The sequence below is a fragment of the Polistes dominula genome, unplaced genomic scaffold (assembly GCF_049000335.1).
Source record: "Polistes dominula isolate Pdom_NZ unplaced genomic scaffold, Pdom_raw_medaka contig_25, whole genome shotgun sequence".
In the NCBI taxonomy this organism is placed as follows: domain Eukaryota; kingdom Metazoa; phylum Arthropoda; class Insecta; order Hymenoptera; family Vespidae; genus Polistes; species Polistes dominula.
In genome coordinates this window covers 3,957,271-3,984,751 of record NW_028301094.1, presented here as the reverse complement: position 1 = coordinate 3,984,751, position 27,481 = coordinate 3,957,271, and the positions used below count along the sequence as shown (strand labels likewise).

Sequence of the window (27,481 nt, the reverse complement as noted above, 5' to 3'; positions counted from 1 at the left end):
AAAAGAAATAAAGTTCTAGTCTAGTTTATTTAGTAAATACACCTTTTATAGTTGTTTCTATTTGTGTTTTGGTAGAAATAAAGTTTTGTTATCATTCTTATATGTTGGTATAACAGTACAGTAGATTCTCATATAACGCGAGTTCCTATAGTACAAATTCCTATAACGCGTCAAAAATATTGCGACCAGTGTATTTTCGTATAACGCGATTTCTCCTACAACGCGTTATATAATAAAAATGTGGTAATTTTCTGCTTTAAAAAAAAAATTAAATTTGCATTAATTAAATATTACATTGTATTTAAATCTAATTCATATGTGCCGATAATTGTGAGAACAATTTTACGATTTATTTTACACGATTAATTATTTTCAAATATAATTAATTTTTTTCCCATATTTTCACTTATTATTAATAATCTACATAATCATAATTATCGACACAATCATGTTGTCATGAAATAATTGTTAATTACTTCGAAGAGAGAAGTAATTAACTTTCCTATAATTGCGAATTCATATTAATCCGTATAAATTGCGTTATACGTTATTTTTAAAGATGACCGAGTAATAAAATACCGGAAGGAAAGTAAAGAAAAGTAAAAAGAAAGATTAGAAGAGGGGAAAAGAGAAGGAGAGAGATAGATAGACAGACAGAGAGAAGAAGAGAGGTAAAAGTCGAAGCTTGGATCGAATTTTCGATGGATCTAGTCGAAGCTCGAATTGACGCTGACGATGCAGAAACCCCTTACCTTCCTATAGGTAAGCTAGTTCGCACGATGACGGTATCTCAATTTTGAGGTAGGTAGGGAGAGAGAGAGAGAGAGAGAGAGAGAGAGAGAGAGAGAGAGAGAGGGAGAGGTTTCCCGGAGGCGTCGACGTACAAAGGCAAACTAAAATCGAATCTCGAAGTCGAAGGTGGAGTTTAATCCTCGCTTATCTGAAACAACATCTAGTAGTAGATTAATCGATAAGATTCTTGTCTTTTTTTTTCTTTCCTTTTCTGTCTGTCTATCTATCCATCTATCTATCTATCTTTTTTTCTCTATTTTTTTTTCACTTCCTTAATCCACCGAAACGAAAGTGAGTAGTATATCTTTGGCATATATTATATCGAAAGTGAAGATTAATATATATATTCCTACTAGTTTCATGATTTCTTAAGTAACTTGTTTAGCAGCTTGTAAAAATAACATGATCTTCTTCTTCTTTTTTTCTTCTTCTTCGTTTTTATACGAAATTAACTAATTTCACTTTATTTCTCTTTTTTTATCCCTACTTTTTTACTTTTCTTTTTTTTTTAACGGGCAAAATCACGAAAGCAATCCAATCGGAACTTTCCTAATTATTATTCCCCGATAGATATTCCCTTTTATCGACTTAATTTTAATCTTATTTCAATTCATTATTATTAGGATTATTATTATTATTATAAAGAAATTTTGCAGAATGAAATCTCCGAGCTTGTTTCTTAATTGGGAATGAATAATTTTTTTAGTGAACAATTTTTCATTCTTTTGTTTTTTTATATATGTATATATTTTGTTCTTTTTTTTTTTTTTTAATCATTCTCATTGTCAGACAAAAACGTAAAAGATAATCCAATCGGAACTTTGCTAATTACTATCTTTGATAAAATTCTCTCTTTATCCAGTTCATTTTGATCTTATATTTATTCATTTAATTATATAATTATTCTTATAAAGAAATTTTATTTCAATGAAATTTCACAGCCCGCTTTTAATTGAGAACGAACAGGGTCTGCTATGAAAAAGAAAAAATGTTTTCTTTCGTTTATTATTTTTTTCTCATATTTTTTGTGCCCTTATCAGAATAAATAGTGCAAGTAATTCAATCCCTGATAAATTCACCTTTTGTTTAGACTTAATTTTGATTTCGTATTTTCAGATTTAAGATTATTATCAATATTATTACGATAAAAAAATTTTCTTCTTAATCAACAAACGAAAAGGGGGGAAAATTAAGAGGAAAAAAAATATAATATGTTTAAAAAGTTCTGTCAAATAAAATTAGAATTTAATAATATTCCATAAGGTAAAATGAAAAAGACGTTTATCATTCAAAGTAAAGTTATGAATCCCTTTGAATGCCACGGTTGCACCGGTTTATTATTCTCTGTATCGCGATTGCGTCCCGTTTAGTCCAACGTTTGGACGTAGAAGCACGTAACTTGTTTTAGAATATCCTAGAGAATCGTTAATGTATCGCGAGTTCTCTATTCCCCTAACATCTTCCGGCCACTTGGTGTTGGTTGGTTGGTTGGTATCTTCAGTGTACTACCTACTTCCCAAAATGTTCAAGACCTAGCTTACGCGGATTTGTGACGCGAGGTGCATCCACCGGAAATAGTATATAAGCGCAAAGTCCTGTTCCATAGACACGTACCTAATCAGTACTAATCCTTTTGAAGGGCTTCCACGACCTTTTGAAATACGAATTTCATCAGTAATAATAAACAATAATATTAATATTAATAATAATGTTATATTTGTTATTATGATTACATTCTTTGATTAAAATGAAAATTCGTATAAAGTGGAACAAAATATGAATACGTTTAAGAACACAAGAATAAATAATTTATGATTCTTTAAATAAATGTTCGGTCGGTTATTGAAATTTTCTCTTAGAAAAAGTCGAGTAGATAAATGAAAGAATTGGCCTGATTACAAATACGATCGATACAATTGTTTGCGTTGATATTAGTTTTATGTGCAAAGATATATGGAATAACGGACAATTTCTAAGAACCTTAGGTGTGGACTATTAAGTATCATAAATTTAAGAACGTCAGTTAGGTTAATGTAATTATTCATAATTATGAAGACAAACATTTTGGTCGGATATAACTCTACGTTGTTCTAGAATGAATAGTCCGAGAGAGTGATTAACTTTAAAAGAGACTGCCTTGGGATTTCGTGATTATAACGAATATGTCATTTTATTTTAATTATTATTCGACGTTATCTCTAAAGTAAACGTACTTATACATTATTAATAAAACGATATTATTAGTTACTTTTTACATTGTAGTTATAAAAAAAAAGGAAAAAGGTTAGAATATCACAATAGTTAGATTGTCATAAGTTTTCTTTTTCGATAAGGAATAAACTTTTTAATTACCAACTATGCAATTCGATCTTTCCGATAGTCGATCGAGAAATAAACTAATTCATCGGCTCGTAATAATCATATTCCCTTGAATCGATTTAAAATATCTTAGATTGTGAAATAACTTTTAATGAGCCTTCGATAGAACCTGAGAACATTTTCTTTTGAGTAGGGACATTTCGTTGGTTCGTTGAATTTTGTGGCTAATAATCATCATCTCGATTTGCTAAATGAATCCCTCGAGACTAAGAATGTGTGTGTGTGTGTATGTGTGCGAGAGAGAGAAAGAGAGAGAGAGAGAGAGAGAGAGAGAGAGAGAGAGATAGAAATAGTGTTTCTGGTGCATGAAGGAATAGATGTCCAGAGAAACGGGGGACCATTGTCTTAATTGAGAGAGGTTAATTCGAGACAGACGAGTTCTACGAGAACTATAGTGATGCACCACCGCTTACTCGAAACTTGGACAAGTTTCCCATTGCTCGAGAGCGCCAAGTATGCGCACGTATTTGAGACTACGTCTCTACGTTTCTATATACATATATATATACGATAAGTGTCTCTCTAATATGGAACGTACACGATTTTAAAAGTTTGTCAAATAGATATAGATATATTTTCTTCAATGAAGCTTAACGTTAATACGTTATAATAATTAATGATTTTTCTTACGTTAATGATTTATTTTGTAAACGTTTATTAGTATGTTGAAATTATGATTGAAAATGAAAGAGATGTTATAAATGATAGATTGAAAATATTTATGGTATATGTATTTATTATGTATATGGAATAAATATAAATAAATGTAAATGTTATTGTTTCGTGTTAAAAATGGGATATTTATTGAACAGTGATGAAATTTGCAATTTAAATAATACTAATATATGTATATATGAAGTAAAAATAAATAAATGTAAATATGATTGTTTTGTGTACAAAATTGGTATATTTATTGAACATTGATGGAATTTGAAATTTAAATAATCGTAAAAAAGATTACTGCGTATAAGAATTTTAAAGCTATGGATTACAAGCAAATATGAATTATTTAAAATTTACAACGGCAGCAGGTATGAATATTCCTGTGATTCATTGTATATTATTATTATTATTATTATTATTATTATTATTATTATTTTTATTATTATTATTATTATTATTATTAATATTAGTGTCCATGTAATTTCTACATGACAGACTCAACGATCATTGTAAAATAACCATACTACATGTAACCCGTACATATACATTTTAATGATTATACAAATAATTGTAATTATTCTTCGCGTTCAAAGTTTCAACGTTAAATATCATTTTCGCGAAATAATTCGAATAATCTCTGATTCATTTAAGTTACTTGATTTTAGAAAATTTTCAAACGAGAAATATTTTTACATTAACAATAAGCCACTTTCTTGATTACTCTTTCTCTTTCATTTTGCCTTTCTTTTTCATTCGTTTTGCCTTGTCGGAAAGTACCCTTTGCGCGACGAGTACTCTCATTGCATAATGTACTCGCCAAAAGGGGTTACTAAGGAGTCCATGGAGGGGATGAAACTGCGTTACGTACCCGACGAGGCACGATCTTAAGTATCGGAAACTTCGACGAGAGAAGGAATTGTTGGATAAAAATTAAGAAAGAAAGAAAAAACAAAAAAGAAGAGAGACGATTAAGAAGATAGTTACTACTTACTTACTTTCTTTATTTATTTATTTTGTTATTTATTTTTGTTTTCTCTCTTTTTCAAGTAAAAAGCAAACAATAAGGAAAAATTTTTTCTTTAATAATTTTTTATTGAATTTGGTTTTTTAAAATGAAGATAAATTAAACAACAAAAGAACATAGTTATAGCATAATCGGCTTGCTTCTATCTTAAAATTATTTTAAAACTAAACAATTGAAGTTTTAATATTAACGTAATGCTTAAATAAATTTATCCAATAGTCATTTTTAAATAAAGTGCACCATATCACAAACAGAAACGAATTATTATATTATTAATTATATAATATTTTTATTTTATACTATTAATTATTATATTATTAATTATTTTTTGTAATCATTTTTTATGATATAATATGTGCACACGTTGTTGTATTATTTACAATTTAACTATTTGCTATTTGCTATTTCTTATATTAATCTTAATTATTAAGAATATTTATTTAAAATATAAAAAGTTAAATATTAATTAGGTGCGCTTTGATAGAAAAATTTCAAGCAATTTTTAAATGGAATAATTCGCTTTATCTTGCGAATTGTTTAAATGATTATCAATGGAGTCCAGCAACGAAATTGATCATATAATTAGACTGGCACAAATAATTAAATTGAATGATTATTATTTTAATTCGAACGAGAGTCAGAGACGAATCGAACCAACCTAACAATCGTAATTCTCAATGAAATATCTTTATAAATTTAAAGAACTAAATTCATTGTATTATCTTTATTGTAGAAAATTATCTACAGTAGAACATTGTTCCATTTTAATTAGGATGATATTTCATTCGTAAGCCGATTTTATCTGCTGGATGATAAAAACGAATTAACAATAATTTCGGAGTTGGTAATTTTGTGAATTATATCTACGAATTTTCATTATTTTTTGTTTGTTAATTAATAACACAAATAGAAAAACTATATTTTATATTATATTTTTAATATTAACCAAATCCAGAATTGATAATGCAATAAAAATCCATACAATAGAAATCAAACAAGTTAAGAATAAATGTTTTTATTCAAAATATTTGAAATTAATTATTTACGGAATTTAATTGATCATTATATTGCACGTACTGTTGGTCAATCATGCTGAAAAGATTGCAATTCTTGTTACCATAATTTTTACGTGTCTCTCAAAAATTTCCTATTTAAAATTCGTCACAGTGGAACAATTTAAAAATACATTTAACAAATTTTAAATAATAAAATAATTGTAGAAAAAAAGTATACAAAAATTATCGCGCAAATATACATAAAATATTTCATATAACTCGTGTTAAATTTAAACGTAGTCATTTCGAAACATTTCTCGTAAATTATGTGTTTTTTTTTTTTAATTACATTATTAATTAACACCGAAAAAAAAGAAAAAATAATCATTTTAAACACTTTGATGTAATCCATTAAAAAAATAATAAACTTTGTAAATGTTTGATTTAGTTTGAATAATCTCGTATTCGTATTGAAAAAATAATTTTATAGAAGACTGTCATCTCATCTATTCTTATATGTTATTCTGTGTTGTTCTACACGGGGATTGAGAGGATCAGGTTATTTTCTTACAAGATATTTCGCACGAACAAGATAGATATTCCTGGAAACAACGGAAATTCCATAAGCAGTGAAATTGGAGAAAATATTATTCACGAGTTTCTGCTTCGAAAAGAAGTATCAGTAAGATTCTCCTCATTTTTCTGTCTTCTTTCTTTCATCTTTCTCTTTCTCTTTCTCTATCTCTTTCGAAATCGGATCGTTCGGATAATATTTATTCGCTGAAGAAGATTTCCTTCATTGTCTTCTTTTCTATCGTAAAATCAACTCATCATTGATAGGATCCATATATAAAAATAATCGTTCACTTTTTTAATGTTTTTTTTTTTTCATTTTTTTCTCTTTTTCATCTCTCTCTCCCTCTCTCTCCTTCTTTCTCTCTCTTTCTTATTTTCATATTAATTTACAATTATATAAATGATATTTTCTTTTTTATTATATTCCAAGAAACCAAATGTTTTATATTTATGTATATATACAAATTTGTTATATTATATTTTTTTATATTTTATTTTTTATTATTATATTTGTTTTATTAATTTTTTTCATTAATGAACACCTAAAACATTACCATTAATAAATTTATTCAGAAAATGGAGAACAAAACAACTTGAAATTTTTTAAATTAAATATATGATATAAATTTATATTAGTTTATATATTAATGATAAACTTTGTTTTATAAAATATAGAAATATGTAGTTTTAACAAAGCAAGGAAATAAAATATTCTAATATCATTCCTTAAGCTAAAAGATATCAAGTTTTTTCACGCTTAATGGAAAAATTGTGAAACTCTCGGTTCCCATGTTTGCTAGTTCAAACGAAAATAAGAGAGAGAGAGAAAGAGAGAGAAAGAGAGAGAGAAAGAATATCACGCGTCACCATAACGTGTCGGATGTCAGTTTAAATTCTAAAAGAGAGGAAAAAAATGTAAAATATAAAATAGCACGAAGCGAATGATGTCAAGATAAAAACATTAATAACTTTTTTTTTATTTTAATTTTTCATCTCTGTAAAGAAAAAAATAGAGAGAGAGAAGGAATATGTGCGCATGCTTTTTTGAATTTTCACGAAATTCTTTTTATCAAAGAGGCTTTAAATATGGAAACGCTTTGGCGCATATGTAAGTATTTCATTTTTGCGCCGACCAACGAAAAATATTTCTTTCATTTTTATTTTCATTTCCATTTGCTATTTTTTTTTTTTAAACAAAATTCGTCGATAGGAAAAATTTGCTATCGTTTGCGAAATATTCTCTCTCTCTCTCTCTCTCTCTCGACTAATCCTCAAATAAAAAAAGCTAATGTTTCTAAGCTGCAGTTATTAATTTTGTTTTCCTAAATTCTCCCTTACTTTTCGTGATCTAACAAAAGGTAGTTTAACGAGCGAACCCTCTTGGATAATTTCAAATACGCGACTTTGTGTATGCATCTCTTTTATTTTCTTTTATGACTAATTAAAAATTTCCATTTTGCCGAGTACCATGGTGGAAAATATGTTTGTCATATTACCTACCAAAAGGGATCTAGAATAATGTTTAGCGAAACTATGTGGACTTATTATACCGAAAATATAATGTTACTTGGATATATATATTCTTTGGCGAGTAACTCTTTCGAAGAGACTTTCGTCTTATCTACTTTTCTCTTCTTCTTATCTTTTCGCAAATATCTTTGACAACGTTAATTACTTATTCTTGTGACTTTTCCTTACCTACATTTTGCAAAATTATATTTAATTTCGTTAACATTTATATTCATTTTCTTTCGTTTATGCACAACATTTAAATGCAATTATTAAGTTTATTTATACATACATTTATACATACACACACATATATATGATAAATACAAACGAAATGAATCTGATAGCTCTGTTTTGTGTTGAAGAAGTTAATTAAATGAAGATTTCGATGCAACGAAATAAAAAATAAAAATTCGATTTAGATGACAGATTGAACAAACCGAAGAGTCATTTAATCGTAGAGGAAAATTAACAGGAGCAATACCAACGATGAGAACCGATCAAAAAGAGATGGTATAACAGGCGTATTCGTTTTTCTCTGCTTTTTTTATGTATGCGAAAAGCCAGTTCTTTTCTAATCGGCCGCCGGCGAAATCCGATGTGACGTTAGTATGCGTTCCGCCGACAAAGAACCGAATTCGTTACTCTTGCAAGAGCCTTGATATATTGCCAAGTGAAAGAAATGGCAATGGCGAGACGTTCGTTTATCAGCCTGCTACTGAACAAAAAAAAGAGAGAAACACATATTCATTACTTTTTTGAATGATTTTTGATTTACCAGATAAAAAAAGTTAAGAAGGTAAACACTAAACCTATCGAAATAGTTAATTTGTACTTGTATATATACTGTAACCGGTCAAATGATGGTTGAATATGATGATCTTTAAAATAAAATTGTATATTTTACCATTTAATATGATAATTTTTAATGGTTTAAATAATTAATTTAAGAATTCATAAATAATTGAAATATTGCCAGATGAAAAACACAGTAATGAAAGAGACGTTGAATTATCAGATTTCACTGAAAAAAAGAGAGATAGAAAAAGATCTGTTTTCTTTTTCTTGAAAGACTTTGGGTTAATCAGTTTACAAGGGTTCTTAGAAGGTATTAAAAAAATTAAACCTCGAGAAGAAATATTTTATGTATACCTGTTTAAAAATAGTAACCGGTTAAATGACTGATCCTTAAAAAAGAATTATACTTCTTTACAATTTAAGAAAATCACCAATTTGGTACTGAATTAAATAATATATAAAACAATTTTTATATAATTGAAATATTACTAGGTGAAGAATAGCATGATATAAAGCTTGCTTATCAATTAAACTACCCAAAGAAAAAGAGAATTAGAAAAAGGGTGAAAGAGAAATTCATTTCTTTTTTGTAGATGATTTTAGATTAATCAGTTTATATGAGAGTTTCTCTTTCTCTCTCTCTCTATATATATATATATATATTAATAATTAAATAAAAGATATTTATACTAAACCTGTTAAAATCAATTTGTGTATACTTAGGTACTTTTATCGGAACTGAGTAAATTAGTTGTTCTTCCAAAAATGTTAATAATTTTGTATGGTCTCAATTTCTCGATTAGGAGTCCTCTGGCAATTATGTATGTGCTATGATGTGGAGAATAAGGTGGAGATTAAGGTATGAAATAAAACACGTGGTTGAGCCAATCAAAGATGCAATGCTTTTTTGGCTCATCAGGGAAAAGCCTTGCGGCATACAAACCCTGGATGTTATATAGAATATAAGAATGAGGATCAACCACGGTGCGTTGCCACGCGGGGAAATTATCGTTGCGTAAAAAGAATACTGTTGCGTACAGGTGCCTTGATCAGTACGATGTTATTTATTTATCGTAAAAGAAAAAGGTTTTAATGGATTGTGGAGGAATGGGAATTAATGTGAATTGAATTGTTGTTTCTTTATTGTTTGTTATATAGTACGCTGTTGCGTTGTTGTTTGTAAACTATCGCCCCGATGCTGAGCTGCCTGATGATTGCGTTGCTTGTGACTCGATGAGATGTGGCTAGGCTGCTTTGTCGGGTGCCGATGAGGTTTCCTTGCTCTTGATGCGTTGGTTGTATGTGAGTCGAGAAGCGTTGCTGACTGAATGAATGCATTGACGATTTTCCGTGGCCCCTTATAGGGAACGGGTAGTCTTGTGTACTCCCTTCCCCAAATTGATTGGCCAATGACCTTCGGGTCACTCTCCATGGTCCGTCGACGAGCATAGGGTTGTAGAGGGAAATCAAGCTGCGCGGGAAAGCCTTGTCTTAAAGAAGTAGCGTTGTGTCCACTTGTGCTAGCGCATGCGTCGAAAGAACCGGCTTCTGTGTATCCTGTTCAAAAATTTGATCGCGCCAAACAACACCTCACACAATTCACATCACACATTGCGCATTACGCAACAGAATACAATGGAAAGATCTCACCTCTTGTCCTTTTTGCTTACGTTCTCTCTCACCTCTCGCAAGTTTCGCTTATAACGATTACAATTATGAAGAATAAGATTATTCCTGGGTATTCTTTAGGGCCTTCTATAGTCCTTAGATGGAAGATGTATTGTCCTAGGCGTCCAGTGATGAAATAGGAAGAGTGTCCCTTTGAACTGACCCAGCAGGGCGCATGTGGTGGGGATGCGAGAGGTGGGGGTGGCTATCGTTAACGCTTCGATAGTCGCAATGTATACTCGTAACGAGTATCGATCTAGAATCGCAATCGATAGAATCGGTGGCGCGCATTTCGAATACAGCTAGTTGCTGTACGATCATTTCGGATCGTAAACATTTTATAATAAAATGCAATCAATAATAAATATTAAATTAACCTATAAATACTTATAATTACCATGATTGTAAAGTCAATTATTTAAAAGTAATAACATCGAGTGCAGTATTGTAATTTAAAATTAAAAATCTATCATTTGACCATTCTTTTAGAGAAACAAATGACTATAATTATTGGCAGATATTGCTTTTTTTAATTTATAGTGTCTCTCTTTCTCCCATTATATATAAATATAACTTGTATATAATAACTATTCTAATAGAAGTAGAATGCATTAGACTATTAAAATAATTGTTAATTAATTGATGGACATGTTTCTTGTTGTCTAAAAGCTCGGAGTATATGATCTATGTATCTTTCTCTTCAGGATTCACCTTCAGACTGGCACGTTGTCCCAAAATTTTCCTGCAATATAAATAAAGTGCATTAGAGTATTAAAATAATTGTTAATTAAACAGAAGAAATTTGTATTAATGTTTAAAAGCATGGTGTACATGTTCAGAGTACCGTCTTTCTTAAAATTCACTTTCTGTCTGGCCCGTTGTCCCTTATGAAAGTTCAGGTAACTTCAGATAACTTCGACTAACTTCGGCTAACTCGAGGTGACTTCGGGTAACTTCGGCTATTTTCGGCTTACTTCGGCTAGCTTCGGCTTCGGAAAGTCGTATAAACAATGTTTAATAAAAGTATTTTCATAGATAAAGTGCCAGTTTGAAGGTGAATTTCGAAAAGGAAGGTACATAGATCATATAGTCACAGCCTTTAGACAAAAATAGACACTCATATCGATTAATTAATAATTATTTTAATATTCTAATACACTCTACCTACATTACAGGACAATTTTACTCTCGAAGTTATCACCTCGTAGGAGCGATGAAATAATTACATTATAATACAAAAAATACTAAAAACAATATGTTAAAATCTTAAATTCTCTTTATTAGGAATATTTTTACCGTAGCACTTATGTGCAACATTTGGAAAGTCATTTAAACAACGTGTCAGTCTGAAGGTATATTTTGAGAAAGACATTACTCCTTATATATTTGGTGTTTTCAGGTAACAATATACATTCCTTTCGATTAATTAACAGTTATTTTAATACTCTAATGCACTGTACTCATTATTAGAATAGTTTTTATACACTAGTAATATATATGTAGGGGTGGAAGAAAGACGAAGAGTGCGAGTGTATGGTGTGCATGGAAACAATGATGAACGTGAAAGATTTGTAAGAATATGTAGCGATATGGATATGAGTGTGAGTGCACGCAGCGATATGAGTATGAGTGTAAGTACGTGTAGCGGTATGAATACGAATGTGTGTGGCAGGAAAGAAAAGCGAGCGTGCATAGCGATATCAGCTGATGTTATCGTTTTGTAAGCACCCCGAAATCTCTCGAATATTCCCGAACCGGAAATCGGGAAGAAGTTTTTTGTTTGATCGGTTGGGAATAGTCTGGAGATTTCGAGAATGATAAACGGAAGTGATTGGGACCATTGGTGGGGTGAATGTATATATAAGCGCGGTGAAGAAGGCGGTCTTTGCTTTCTTGATTCGGTGTGACTAGTGAGTGTTATGCAAGTGTGGTTGTGGTTTCTAACTATTGTTACTTACTTTTTCTTTTCGATTTTTGTATTAAACCTTGATATTTAAGTATTTGTTATATTATAATAAACATTTCTTTTATTTAAATTCAATAAATCTTACATATATATTACTAATGTATAAAAACTATTCTAATATATATATATGTATTATACATTATATATAGTTTGTTTCTATCTGACGATTACTCGAAGATTTTGTTAAACAAAAACTAAAAAAAAAATCGAAAAGACTCAGTTTACGGTTTGCTCCGAGCTGCTCTCACGATCGCATTTGCATTATTAAACATCGTCACGCGCAAAGTTCATTAGCAATTAATCACGGCGTAGAATTTATAATTTAATCCTCCCTCTACATAGGGGCTTGCATTATTGATAAATAATGTCGTATTATGCGTGAAACGTATTTAACTGTAAAAGCGAATGATCATCGGACATTTAATCCCCATGTATATATATATGTATGTGTATTCAAATTTTATATCCATATGTGCGTACCATATATATATATATTTATCGTATTAAAATAAGTATGTACATTATTTATATATTTAAAAAGAATACATATTTAAAAAATTCTCATTAATGTTTTGAACGAGAAAGTTCACTTATTTTCGGTAAGAGGTCAAAGGTTGAAGGGTAAATAGGTGAAGTGTTCACGAAAGAAAAGAAAAAAGCCATTGTTTCTACTTTCTTGGAGCAATAATATAGCGACGGCGAGTTGGCAGTTGGTGGAAGAAGACGTTATAAGCTTTTGGGGGTGACGTCATAACGAGACTTGTTTCGAAACTACGAAAAGACGATGATTCGTACGACTTTAACGTTACTTTTTTTCTCTTCTGTGGCTATGAAACGTTTCCACGAGCATTTTCTTCTTTCTTTCCGTCATTCTTTACGAGTTTCGTTTTTCTCTGTTTTACTTTCTTTTTCCTTTTCCTTTTCCTTTTCTTTCTTTTCTTTTTTCTTTTTTCTTTCTTCTACTCTTCTTTTTCGTTCTCTTTACCCTTTTTGGGGTAAAGGGGGAAAGATGCATGCGTCGTTAATGTTATCCACTACGAATCACGAAGTAATGTTATTATTTTCAGTGAATTCGCGTATAACCGTGTATCCTATTTTTCTATTTCTTTTTCATCCTCTTTACTCTTTCCCCTTTTTCTTCCATTCTTTTTCTCCTTTCGTTCTTTGAAAAATCAGCTTGATAGATTTCAAAGCTTTTTATATGGGTGCAGCGTTAGCCAGAAACGGCTGTCAAAAAAATATATCTGACATGTTTCAACTTTTACTCGAAACTGTGGAACGACAGGGAGATTGTTTGCTAGTGGTGGTGGTACTGATGGTTATAGAAACTGGAAGAACCTTCGTGACGGTAGAAACCTTTCGAATGCTTTTTTAAGTCCGTCGATTTAGATGAAATTTACCGGGAAAAAAATATTCTATTATATTGCAAACACAGTCATTTGTTTTAACCTTGGAGAAGAAACTAATGATAAATTTTTGTTGTCATTGATATCAGTTAATGAATAAAAAGGATTTTATGTCTTTGTGCGTTCGTCTTCGTATTTTTCTTTGACTGGGTATAAGGTGGATGGGAGGGTAATTCTTCGATCAAGAGAGAATAACACTGTTTGTCGAATAAATTCTTTGTCTATGGAAAAATTTGTCTTTCTCAAGAAAAATAATAGAAAAGAAGAGAAGAGAAAAGAAGAGTTATAAAAAGATAAAGAGCGAGAAAGAAAAGGCTTTGAATGAGGCCGTACGTTTGCTTTTTAAACGTAACCGGCAGAAGAAACGCTCCACTTTACTCCTTTACAATCTTCTTCTCTTCTTTCTACGTAGCAAGGACGCTTGAACATCCGGCCGGAATGTCTCGTATAGAATAATTATCACTGTACACGAGCGTTTGAAAATATAAGGGTTGAAGTCTGCTCGTGACACCACCAGCGTGTACGAAGAAAGTTTCTCCACGCAGATAGAAATAGAGAAGAGAGAATGAGAGAGAGAGAGACAGACAGAGAGAGTGCATTTACATGACTATGTACTATCTACATACGTACGTACGTATGCAAGGACGGTTAGAACTAAAGGGAAAACAAGAGAAGGAGAGAGATAGAGAGAGAGATATTCTCTATTCTCTCCAAGTTTAGCGCATTAGAAAACTTGTTTGTTCTACATCGACGAAGAGAATGAGGAGGAAGACACGCTGCCGAGAAATTATACCAAGTGAGCTTGGAAAATTGGTTTTAGGGACTCTCTGACCTTATTTCGTCAAATTTTCTCTTCGCCAAAAACGACGATAGGAAGGAAGGAAGCAAGAAAGGAAGGATGATACGTAGCAAAATTCGAGCAAGATAAATGTGAATAAACTGAAAAGAGAAACAAAAATCTTATTTTTTTTTTATTCGTAAACATTAATTTTCTTACATACGGTAGTATTTGTAATTCGTTCGCTCATTATAAATTTTAAATAATTTCTATTTGCTTGTAATTTTAAACTTCAAAATTTCTTTACACGGAAACTTATTTTAGGATGATTAAATTTTATTTTAAAAATTTTATTACGAAATTTTCAAATCGATTTTCTTATTAAATAAATATAATTTTATTTAAATTATTAATAATCGTCATATCACAAGAATATTTTTTACCAACGGAAAATCTAATAAAAATACAATAATTGTTTTAATAAATAGTAATAATTGACATTTCTTGCAGTTTAAAAGTTTAAAAATATTTTCGATACGATTGAAAATATCTTGTGAATTTAATATTCTTATTGGTTTAATAAAATATCACATTTTTTATAATACAATTAATATTCATTTAAAAGAGTTAAATAATTCTAAAATATTTGTCTATGTATAAGAATTTTGAAAAATTGTATTACAAGAAAATATTGATCATTTTAAATTGACAGTGGGCATACGAATACTTCTGGGATTTATTACATATTACAATACATACATGTATATTTACATAATATCATCGTTTTGGATAGAATCAGCTGTTTAATTTCAATCAATCTATCCTTCTTCGGTACATACCTTCGGAATTACCGATGTCCGGAGTTCGCGGAAATTTTTTCATCCTCCTCGAGACGCCCTTGACGAGGTTCGGCGTCGTGATTCGAGGACCTTCGAGATCGATTACTCGGTACTCTCGAAATTCGATGCGACGGCGGCCGAAGAGAAGGTTTGAGGGTAGAATGAGTGGAGGTAGAGAGAAAGATGGAAGGGACGAGTAGTGGAGGGGGGGGGGTCAGGAAGAAGGAGAGGGGGTAGCGATGGGGTTCAGGGGATTGGTGGTTGGTGGCTTGGGGGTGGGATGAAAGGGGGCAGGGGGGTCTGCCGGTTGTGCGGTGATTTTGCGCCTTTAATATCCAGTTTAAATATTCATGAGGTAGACGAGTGGTGCGAGGATTCGGTACACACCACCAACAGAGGGCTCAACGGCCGTCCTTCGCCCTTGGATACTGGAGCCTCAAACGTGTTCCGCTCGGTTAAGGTACAACGGATATATATCAAGCGACGGATGCTGCACACTCATGCTCTTTCTCTCTCTCTCTCTCTCTACTTGCTTCTTCACTGTGCGCTCAAACGTATACGCTAGCAAGCAGCTTGGTTGCTGCTAGCGGACGTCAAAGAGACTTACGTCTACCTTCGTTCTTAACGCAGAGTACGCAGCTTTTTCGAAAAAAGATCTTGAAACGTTTATATATATATATAGTTTGTAGAATAAGACACGCGATGGAAATAGACGTGATCTCCTTTGTTCGGAGGAAACTCTTCCGAGGAGTTTGCTTACGCCTTAGTTTTCCGAGTACTTCCTTCTTCTTTCCTTTTTCATCTTCTTTTTTGCATCCTTCTTTTCTCTCTCTCTCTCTCTTTCTCTCTCATTGTCTCTGTCTTTCTTTCTCTCTTTCCGCGCTTTTACTTTTCTGCATCCTCCTCTATTACTTCTTGCTTCATCGTCGTCGTCGTGGTCGTCGTCGTCTTAGTCGTCTGCATCGTCGTTAGAACTTGAAGCCCAGAAACGTTTAGTAAAAGAATATGAAAGTCAAGATGTGAGATAAAGATTAAAAGTCCATGAAAAGCGTTTCTACCAGTCATATTAAAATCTTTACATTACCGATTAAATTTGAATCTATCAATTTTTATTTCTTATTTGCGATCAGAGAAATCGTTTAATTGTTCGTGTGTGAAATTTGAAAATGAAATTTAAAATCTTAATATTTTGATACTTTATTATAAGTATTGAGAAAAGGAATAATACGTCAAGAGTAAGAAATTTATTAATTGAAAGATAAGATCGGATTAGACGATGTTTAAAAAAAAATAAAGAATATAAATATAATCTACGTGGATATTCATCGTAATCGTATATCTTTTTTTCTTTTTCTTTTTAGATACGAACTTTTTCATTTAAGTGTCTTTATTTGTAGATAGGTTTTTGAAGGACGAGCAAGCGAAGTTGTTATCCTTTTGGTTGAGAAAGTAAGATCGAAGAAAAACGTTAAGCTTAACCGAAGAAGAAACGTAACGATGAAGAAACACAGTAAAACAGAAAGGAAGAAAGTAGAAAAAGTAAAGAAATACTAGGAAGACTCATAAATCACTATTAAATCTTGAAAGGGTCGGGTACGCAGTTTGTCGAGTAATCTATCAGGACAGTCCAGCTAATATAACGGTCGAGTAATCGCAGTCGATGTACGGTGCGAGTTGCTCGATCGATTCGCGTACTCATGTGCGTACACGTGTTCTGTTTATATATATATATATATATATATATATATATATATATATATATATATATGTGTATATGTGTATGGGTAATGACCGGACGACTAGCAGCAACAGCAACAGCAGAAGCAGCAGCAACGTACGGGTGGTGGTCCGTCTGGATTATCGAACCCTTGTTAAATTAATAATCACACCACATGAGTCCACGAAACGCGAACTCTGACAATTTTCCACTCTGCTTATTTCAAAGTCGCTCAAGCAAGCGTTATTATCAAACGCCTACGCGTTGGCTGGCTTAAACAGAGATCCCTAATATCCGAATACGAGTTGGTGGCAGGAAACTCGTAATGCGATACGCGATTAAAGACTTTTCTTTTTATACGAACATACTAACTACGTATGTTTGCGTTAAACGTCCAAGAGAGAGAGAGAGAGAGAGAGAGAGAGAGAGAGAGAGAGAGAGAGAGAGAGAGAGACAGAGAGAAAGAGAGAGAGAAATAGAGAGTGTGATAGAGGAGGGGGAGGGTAAGGAAGAGAGAGAAACGACTAACGAGCTGCGATCGATCGACTAAATTTTCTTTACAATTGTACTAGCGTTAATCGACTTTTCTCGCTAACGGTACGTGCCATTTATATTGTGCTCGATTTTCTCCTACCTCGAAGTAATTGGAAACTTATCTTCCAAAGGAATCGTGTGTTTTGTTTCGCCGGCCCTTTCATCTCGTTTCAAAGATATTTTATGTAGGTGGATAGATATACATAGATATATATATACGTGTGTATTAATGTATGTATGTGTGTGTGTAAAAGATATCAAATGTTGATGGTAAGAAAGGAAGCTTTAGAAATGAGATAAAGTAGCAAATAAAAGAGAAAACGAGACGAAAAGAGAAGAGTAAAGAAGAAAAAGAAAAAAATAAAGAAGTGAAAGAAAAGAAGGGTGGGGGATGGGGTGTAGAAAGAAATAAAGGAAGAAGGAAGGAAGGAAGGAAAGAGGTTCGATCGCAAGGGATACCTTTACTTTCCTCTTTCGGACGATCAAAAGAAATAAGTAACGTTACTTAAACAGGGAAAGACAAATTAAAGTTCCACGAAGAATAATACTTGTTACTTTCTCTCCAAACGTAGCTGGCTAACGTTAGTTGGTAGGGGTGGTAGGTTACACCAGAATAGGGAGGAAAAAAGAGCTAATAATAAAAGCCATCGGAGAAAAACTTTTCTCTTCTTCTCTCTCTCTCTCTCTCTCTTTCTCTCTTTTCTATCGAACCCGTTTCGAATTCCTTTGCGAGAAAACATGACCGCATATGGAACGATCAGTTGACTCGTTTTTCTTCGATCAAACGTAAAGTATTAAGTACAAGAAAGAAAGAGAGATAGAGAGAGAGAAGGCAAGTGAATGATTGAGTGAGTGAGTGAGTGAATGAGTAAGTGAATGAGTAAGTGAGTGAGAATGACTGATGAAAGTCCGTTGAATTCTCAAGAGTATTCTGCTATCGTATAAACGCGTTGATACTCGCGCGTTCAGTGTTATCGAATTACGTAATCAGTTGGTAAAAGCAATTCTACTAAAAGCCTAGGGAAAATATGGGAATCTATCGCGTGATCGCGAAACAACTACTTACTTCATCTCGCATTTTGTTTCTCCTTTGCTGAAGATCGTCTTCTCTATTCTTTTTCTTTCTCATTATTTTTGTTTTGTTTTTTAATTTCAAAAAAAATCGATCTTTTTTCACAAAATAATGATTCTCAATTTGTAGGAAAAAATATTCTCGTATATAGAAATTAATTTGATTGAAACGAAAACACAAATTTTTTTTCTTATCCTATTAAATATATTTTTCTTTTTCAAATGAAGAAAACACAACGATTATATGTATGTTACAATCGGATAATATATAAGAAAATAAATAAAGTATGGATCAGGTATTATGAACCCCTCGCTGGGTAATTCGTGACCATCTCTGTCGTTATTTTCATAAAATAACATAACTGCCTAACGAATCGTAATGATGTTTACAATTATTTTCTTTACTTATATTTACGAAAAAAAACAACATATTTACTCTAATTCCAAATTACATAAGGGTTGTTTATTATATATCTGTTCCTTTTCTTTACATAAATATTAGATATTAAGTGAAGAAGGAAAAACAATTTAGATCGAAAGATATCGTTGAGGAAATTTGGACGAAGATCAATGAGAGAAGCTTTAAAAGGATAACAAAAAATAAGCCAAGAAAGAGAATTAGATTCAAGGTCGTGTGATATGGGATAAAAAATGCATGTCAGGTGATCCTCCTCGCCCTTCCTCCCCGTTAAATCGTTGGAAAAGGGAAGAAAAATGAGAAAAGGAATAACGTGAATGAGTCAAAAAGCAACAGAAAAATAAAAAGAAAAAGATAAAGGAGGAATAGGAAAAGAGCACGTTGTCTAGTCGATCGTGATCGTTTCTGTTGTTCCGCAATGAAATCGTCGAAGCGGAATCGGTTGCTTGGCAACGACAAACCCCCTAAACATTATCTCGTAAAAGAAAAGGAGACGGTGTGAGATCAAGAATAAAAAGAGGGTAAGAGTAAAGAGAGGAATGGTCTTAATGGATACATATTGATATCATTTGTACGTCCTCTAAACCCCCATCTCTTATTCGTTACACTCCATTGCCACGCGAATAGCCCATACTACGATATTCTTTCGAACTTGTAAAGGTGAACTAGTTTTTATTAAATTTTATTACAGATAATAGAGATACATATAGTCGATCAACCGGTTAATAATTTGTTTATATAATACTTTTTAAGCCAAAATAACAAACGGACAGGTATATACATATAATTACCGAATTTTACATAATACGTCTAACATTTTACATATTTAAATCAAAGTTAATAATCGAGTTTATTGAACGACGAACAATCGAGGTTCATACGAATATTTTATTTAATTAATAAAGTATACAATTATGTAAATTGTTATTAAAATATTATTAATAATGTTTAATAGTGTTTATTCAATTTTGATATTATCAATATCTCAGAATTATTATTATTATTATATGAATTCAAATATTAATACAGTCATTATGAACTGCGTTATGTTTTCGTAATATAATAATAGCTATTATTGATACGTGTATTATAATGTACAGGTTGTTTCCAATGATGACGTAACAAACTTTCAAGAATAATACAAAAAGTAAATTTTCTCAAAGAAGAAAAAGATTGTACCGAGCAAAAAGAAGAACTCTTCACATTCCAGACCGTTAACCTCATTCTTGGATATTGCGAGTTGCTTGTTTGACACAACTGTCGTATAATATCGATCGCTTTCAATCGTTTTCGTTAGAAGACAAAATGAGAGAGTAATTTACGATTGGATGACTCGTCGAAAACTAACTAGGATGGTTGGGAAAAATACAAGGGGAAGGGGGATGATATTTAATTTAAGAAAAAGCACGCGCTCGTATAATGTGTCACGAGGAGGGTAGAGTAAAGGGAATGGAAAAAGTCGCGATAAAGTTAATTTTAACGAATAATAATTCGAGGTAGCGATGACAGTGAAATTTTATCCTATGGGATGATATAGCCTGTGTGTAGAGAAGGGCACTGATGGCGATGCCAATGGATGGTAGTAGGGCGTTGGAATGGGCATTAGGGTTAGGTATTATCGCACGTATGTACGTAGCCTCGATGTACGCTATGTCAGAGGGAGTCAAATTGGATCAACCGATACGGGGTCGCGTTATGAGCAGGAGCTTTCGTCTCTCTTCCTCTCTCCTCTCCTCTCCTTTCCTCTCCTCTCCGCTCCTCTCCTCTTCCCCTTTCTCCTTTATTCAGACCTTCTCTTCTCGTCTCGTCTCTTCTCTTCTCTATGCTTCTCTTTCTCTTTCCCTTGTTAAACGTTACTACATTTACACACAGTCGTTCGTTTCGATTTACGCATACCAACATCTAACTTCTTGTTTCTCTATCTCGCATGTTGAATAACGTTGGCACTTCACTTTCACTGTCTCTTCTTCGTGTATCCACTCGACGTTTGCCATCTATACATCTCTTCTCTCCCTCTCTCTCTAGCTCTTTCTATCTTTCTCTGTTACAGCAAACCTCTCTCTCTCTCTCTTTCTCTCTATATATTTCGTCTCGAGTTACCACACACGAGACTGGAATTATCTCGCACGTCTTATACACGGTTAATACCCTCATACCCTCATCGATTATTCTCGTATTACTCTGTTAAGTCTGTGAAAGCTTCCCGTTAAATCGTTCAATGCACTTCTCTATTAATTAACAACGTAGTTACGAATAGATCAATGAAATCAAAGATCACGAAGCTATCTAACTTTCTTCGTAAATTAATTTCTGATAATAATTAACATAGATTATATACGTGTATATGTGTATTTATTATATTTTAAAATTAAAAAGAAAAGAAATTATTATATTTTTATTATTATAAGAAATTATTATTATATTTATTATATAATAATAAATTAGAAAGAAATAATTATATTTTTAAGTTAAAAAGAAAAGAAAAGGAAAAAAAATTGAAAATCGAAATAAAAAATTAATCTTTTTTTGAATAAAGAAACAACAGTTTCGAATCGGAAACCAATTAGTACTTCAGTTTTAATTACTGTGAGTGCATCTCGATCTCTTATTTTATGCACTATAAGCTTGTGCTTCAATCGTTAAAGGAAACATCAAGTAACAATCGTAAACGTAACAAAAAGGAAGTTAAAGTATAGATACCAACTTGGCATTACTCATAGCTTTAAATCCTACTCGTATTATTAGAAAAGATAAACTTTTTCTACTTTGTCACATGTCAAGAAACAAGACAAATTATTTATCATTTAGTAAAACACTGGTGTCTCTTGTCAACGATAAACGAAATGACAGTCAGTTATAATCGATTTATATCGAGCAATATTTTTTTTTTATTGTTTCATTAACAAAAATCAATAAAAAAATATAATAAAATAAAAGAAGAATCCAATTTTTACGGATAATTTGATTAATGGTCCGTTTAAAAGACAGTTAACGTTTTTGGTGATATGTATAATTAATCGTAATTACGAGAATGTATCGAGTTAATTTACTTACAGAGAGATATATCCTCGAGTTTCGACTGCACGAAACGCGACGGGAGTAGAACAAATATGTAATGACGCTCACACAGTCTCGCTTGCTTCGAAGATCTAACGTTACGTGAATCGATTAGCGTTAATGGACATGCAACGAGGAGAGAATTCGTTTGCTGCTCGGCTATCTTATCGTACGTGAACACAATCGATGTTATTTCGCTAGAGTGCTCATCAAATATTCGTCATATATTGCGTTTTTTCTTTTCTTTATCTTTTTTTTTCTTTTCATCGAATTACCATCTACTTTGGTTAGACAAAAATTCTTTCGAATAAAACGATCGAAATATCTCTCCCCATACATATCTGACAAATGGAATTTATTTTCTCTCTCTCTCTCTCTCTCTCTTTTCTCTTTCTTCTCGTTAACCTGTTTCATTACGAGGCACGTTTCAACGATTATCTCGGTTGAATAGAGCTTGGTAATGCTTCAAAAGAGGTGTACTACATAAAGGATAGGTAATATACACGATTCGTGCACTGAATTTGTTCATAATAAAATGATATGCCAATAACGATATTCATATGTACGTATTTACATGCGTATATTTGATCGCAGGTTAATTCGTTCGTTGAGACTTTTGTTGAAAGGAAATGAAACTATATGTATATTATGATTTATATAGATACATGTGCATATGGAATAAATGCGTTTATTCGATAAAAGAAAAATACTATTGCAAAGCTTTAGAAAAATAAATACGATCCGTCGATCGAGGAAGCTAGCGAACGGTAACGACTAATTTCAAAAATATTCCGTTGTAACAAAGAACGTGAATGTATAAATCACGTACGTGAACGTAACGAGCGAAGCTCAACGATTACGTGTTGTATCGATACCGCTGAGGTTTATTACAACGAGCCCAGACCAATAATAAATCTTTCGAAAGGGCCGACTTTCTTATCTTTACAGCGCCGTAAAGTTAACTAACTTTTTCTTTTTTTTCTATCTTAGTTAGTTTGGAGCTAAAGCTAACTTAATTTATAACTTCTCATTAATATAATATAATCATTTTAAGAAGAAAAGTTATATAGATACTTTGGTTCGTTGATCTTTTAAAAAAGAAAAGTATGAAACAAGAATAGGAATAAAACGTTGTGTAACAGGCTTAGAATATTATCTACTATCTAAGTACACTACGTACTTAGATAGCTGAAAATGTATTATTTCCCTGAGGCTTAGTGAGTTTGATTAGAATCGAATATACCAGTGAAGCAAACACGCAATACACAGTGGGCTTTGTGGAATGGGATCCGATTCTATTACTCGTCCGCGTTGTTAAACTGCTTGATAAATCTCTCGCCTCACTCGTACGTGAGTTTGTTCACGTATACGATTACATGGTAATAGTGTTGGTAAAGAGGGCGAGAGGGTTAAAACAAGAGAGGACCCGTGGCAGAATACGGCGACTACAGAGTTGCGATGCGACTATAGTTGTGTGCCCTGAATGGTCCGTTCGCACAGACAGTGAAGTACTCTGGCAGCGTTGCACATGAATGAGCGTTGCTCAAATCAACCGCATAATGGCCGTTCGAGATCATTTATCACGCACAGATTGTTGCATGCTCACGAAGGATCATGCTCTTGCTCGACGTCGTACAACCATGCGCCATTCCAGTTAGCAGCTTTTCCGGACGTCTCGTATCATCCTGGACTCTAGTGTATTAACGCATCTACCTATCTTCTCTTTCCGATCCTTCGGGATTTAACGCATATAAGATTCTTTCAAAAATTCATTAAGTGATTAAGTTATTTCCGAGCATTACCTGCAAACGACCTAAGCGTTTCTGTTAAATATTTCACCTATTCTAGGTCTTACGCTACACGTAACACCGTTATTAAAGATCTCATATACGCTCTCTTGCACTTAAGAGTCACTTAAGATCTTCAGTTTTTAAAGTCTTCGACACTAACGTTTAAATACTCGAGAGACCTATAACGATACTTCTTTTTCTTTTTTGTTTTTTTTTTTTAAATTCTTTTTCAATTGGAAAGTACAAAAGAGAAACATTAGATATTAAAAAGAAAAAAAGGAATTTGTAAATTGTAGTAACAAATTAGAGTATTTTACTTATTTATATTTTAGAACACTCTATCTTTGTCAGTTAAAATTTCAAGTCTTTGCTATCGTCGATACTTTTTATAGGTTCGATAGTTTCAAAGGTACTATCGATTATCAATTGAAACTGTTTTCGTTTGCCATTCTAGCCAGCTACCAATCGTATCTTTCTTTTCCTTTTAATCGGAACACCTAACATTACTTCTCTTTTAACCGATACCTATTCGTCCTACATCGATGTTTTCTTTTTTCATAATCGAATACTATCCATCGATATATATATATATATAGTTTACAAAGTCATTTAATCATTCATTCGTTAAATGAAACATTTGATGTGTACTTGCGAATATAACGTAGTCTTCATTATAATAGCTAAATATTAATATTATAGTTAAGCATGCACAATTATTTTCCATTTAATTACACATGACCGAATGAAGTACTACGCACGTAGAAACGTGCATTGAAAATCACCCTGTTCTCTCTCTCTCTCTCTCTCTCTCTCTCTCCAATCTCTCTATTTCTCTTTCTCTCCCTTTTCCTTTTTATTTGTACACTCGAAAAAACGAGTCTGTAAGTGTTTGCATAAATTACGATCGAAGTGAAAATGTACGTTTAAAAGTTATAATTATCATATAATTGTAATGAAAATTACGCGAATGTTTTTATTTTTGTTTTTGTATATAAGGCAAAAATAAAAGATATCATAGAAATACAGAGAGAAAGAGAGAGAAAGAGAGAGAGAGATAGAATAAAAAGGGGTGGGAAACGAAGGAAGGAAATGACCGGAGTCCTTGCGATAACGGTTTATTCGTGCAACGTAAGAATCCAAATGTTATTTCACTCCTATTCTAGAACACGATAGGACGGAAATTTTATCCAGGGCGTGGAAACGGTTTAATATCGCTTGCCCGATGGTCGTTGCCTCGCGTCAATATTTTCTATCCGTAATACGAGGAAAGAGAGAAAGAGTGAGAGAGAGAGAGAGAGAGAGAGAGAGAGAAAAGGGTTATCGATTATCAGTTAACGCGTCTGTCTACAATCTCTCTTTGTCTTTCTCGCTCTTTTTATTCTTTCACGTTTCCTATTTCTTCTCAACGAAACCATACTTGGGTTTGCCGTTCTTTTTTCTTTTTTCTCTCTCTTTTCTTTTACTTCTATGTTCTATGTGTGTAGGTATACATATATGACACATATATATACACACATACGTTTATATACATAGTTATGTATGAGAAGTAGATATGTCCTTTTTATCGTGTATATACAAATACTATATAGTATATAAGTATCCATAGATAGAATGTTATTCCGTATGGGTGATTGTAAGTTTCTATGTGTGTTTGTCTAGTAGTGAGCATGCATCATGAAAAGTGCAATAAACGGGAACCTATAGTTTATCGCGAGGCAAGATAGAAGGAACCAGCAGATGGCAATCGACGAAAGAACAAAGCGATGCATCGAAAATCGCTAATGAAAAATGTTTTCTATCTCTTTTCCCCCTTTCGTCTCTCGTTTAGTTAATACCCCTTAAAAAAAGAAGTACAAAAACTTGTTCGTCTTTCTTTCTCTCTCTCGGTATGTGTTTCGTCAGTTTTTGTTCTTATTCTTGGATTTTATTGCATTGAACGAATGTAATTTGTTTTACTATTAATTTTATTATCTTCGATATAATTGTCTGATTGAATTAATTTAATGTAAAAAGATGTTTGTTGATTGATAATCTATTCGATCTCGATTAGATAGTCAACACATTTTTTTCTTCTTTTCCTCTGACGTAAGTAAATACATGATAGTATCGATACGAAGAGAATGTGGTGAAATTGCTTTTTATAATCTTGCACGGTTCGCTGTCTTCATGTGAAAGCCGGATATAATTTCATTTATAGGGCGAGTCTAGCTCGTCAGGATCAGGACGATAAGCGAACGAACGTACGAGGATAAGTACGATCAGAGATTTTTAAGAGATTACGATGAAAATAATCATTCGTTAAATTAATGACCTCTTTGAAACATCAATATCGGTTTTTTTAATGAAATACTTTGAAAGAATATTTTTTTATTATCGACTGATCATCCCATTCATATTTATATTAATAACTATATACGAGTGCATGTAATACATATATTTTTAAAAAGTATAATATATCTATAGATATAACAACATATACTTTTTTGTCATAATACTTTACTATAACATATATACATATAGCTTTATGAATGAAAATATGGTAAATCTTAATACTTCTGTATAAATTTATGTATGTGCGTTAACGTTAATTAGTAAAATATCAATAATTTCATGAAATAATTAAATTAACCAGTTAAAATAGGAAAGAAGATAGAATTACATACTTCAACTAGGTAATAAGTGAATTTACAAGAAACAAATAGTTAAAGTATGAAATTAATATTTGATCTGTAGATTAGATTCGATAGAACAGCACGATTATCAAAACATTCATTTTCAAAGTACAAGAAGAGATAAGAATGGATAACTAAATATTCTTGTAGAAAACTAAAAAAAATATAAAGAGATAGATCGAATTTCAATACGACTTCGTTATTTTTTAAAACTATTATTTTAGTGTATAATAAAATTCTGTTTATATGTTTTCCTAAAAAACGTCTAACCATTTCGAATAAAATTTATGATTTACAACATTTAATTCAATTAAACAATTTAACGCAGAGACATATATAGGTATGCAGATGTATATTACTCACCAGCAGTAGTAAAAAACACTCGCGCACATATGCATGTTATTTGCATAGGAATAAAACACGAACACGTATACGCGAAATAAAATTTATACTCTTGTAATATCGATGTTACGTATCATAGCGTTCGAATAAGGCTAACAATAAATATGAAAAAAATTACGAAATACATACTCGACGAACACCGAACGTAAACAAAGTATTTACAAGTTTGTAAATACAAGTTCGGCGGCAAGATTTTTAATAAAATAAAAATGACAATAAAGGAGAGAGTCGAATGTAAACACCGGCCAAGTAGTGTGAGATATATCTATATATATGCATAAACAAAACATTAAATAATCGTTAAACTGTATCTTTCGATACATTTAACTTCTACCCATTCCTTTTCCTTTTTCAGTCGTCATTCTTATAAGTTTTCGACCAGACGTGTTTAAAAGTATTACCCTGTTATATGTAGGTACACATTTAT

General features: G+C 32.0%; 1 protein-coding gene and 1 long non-coding RNA gene across 2 annotated transcripts in view; one reads left to right on the top strand and one right to left on the bottom strand.

Moving 5' to 3' along the window:
* Positions 1–27,481, top strand: part of LOC107063752 (uncharacterized) — a 260,720-nt gene that overhangs the window by 106,613 nt on the left and 126,626 nt on the right. The window lies entirely within an intron of this gene.
* Positions 9,048–22,409, bottom strand: LOC149031220 (uncharacterized). The gene is made up of 3 exons (XR_016177895.1): positions 22,188–22,409; positions 10,802–11,146; positions 9,048–10,660 (listed from the first exon to the last, which is right to left on the bottom strand). It is a non-coding gene; the product is annotated as an uncharacterized LOC149031220 (long non-coding RNA).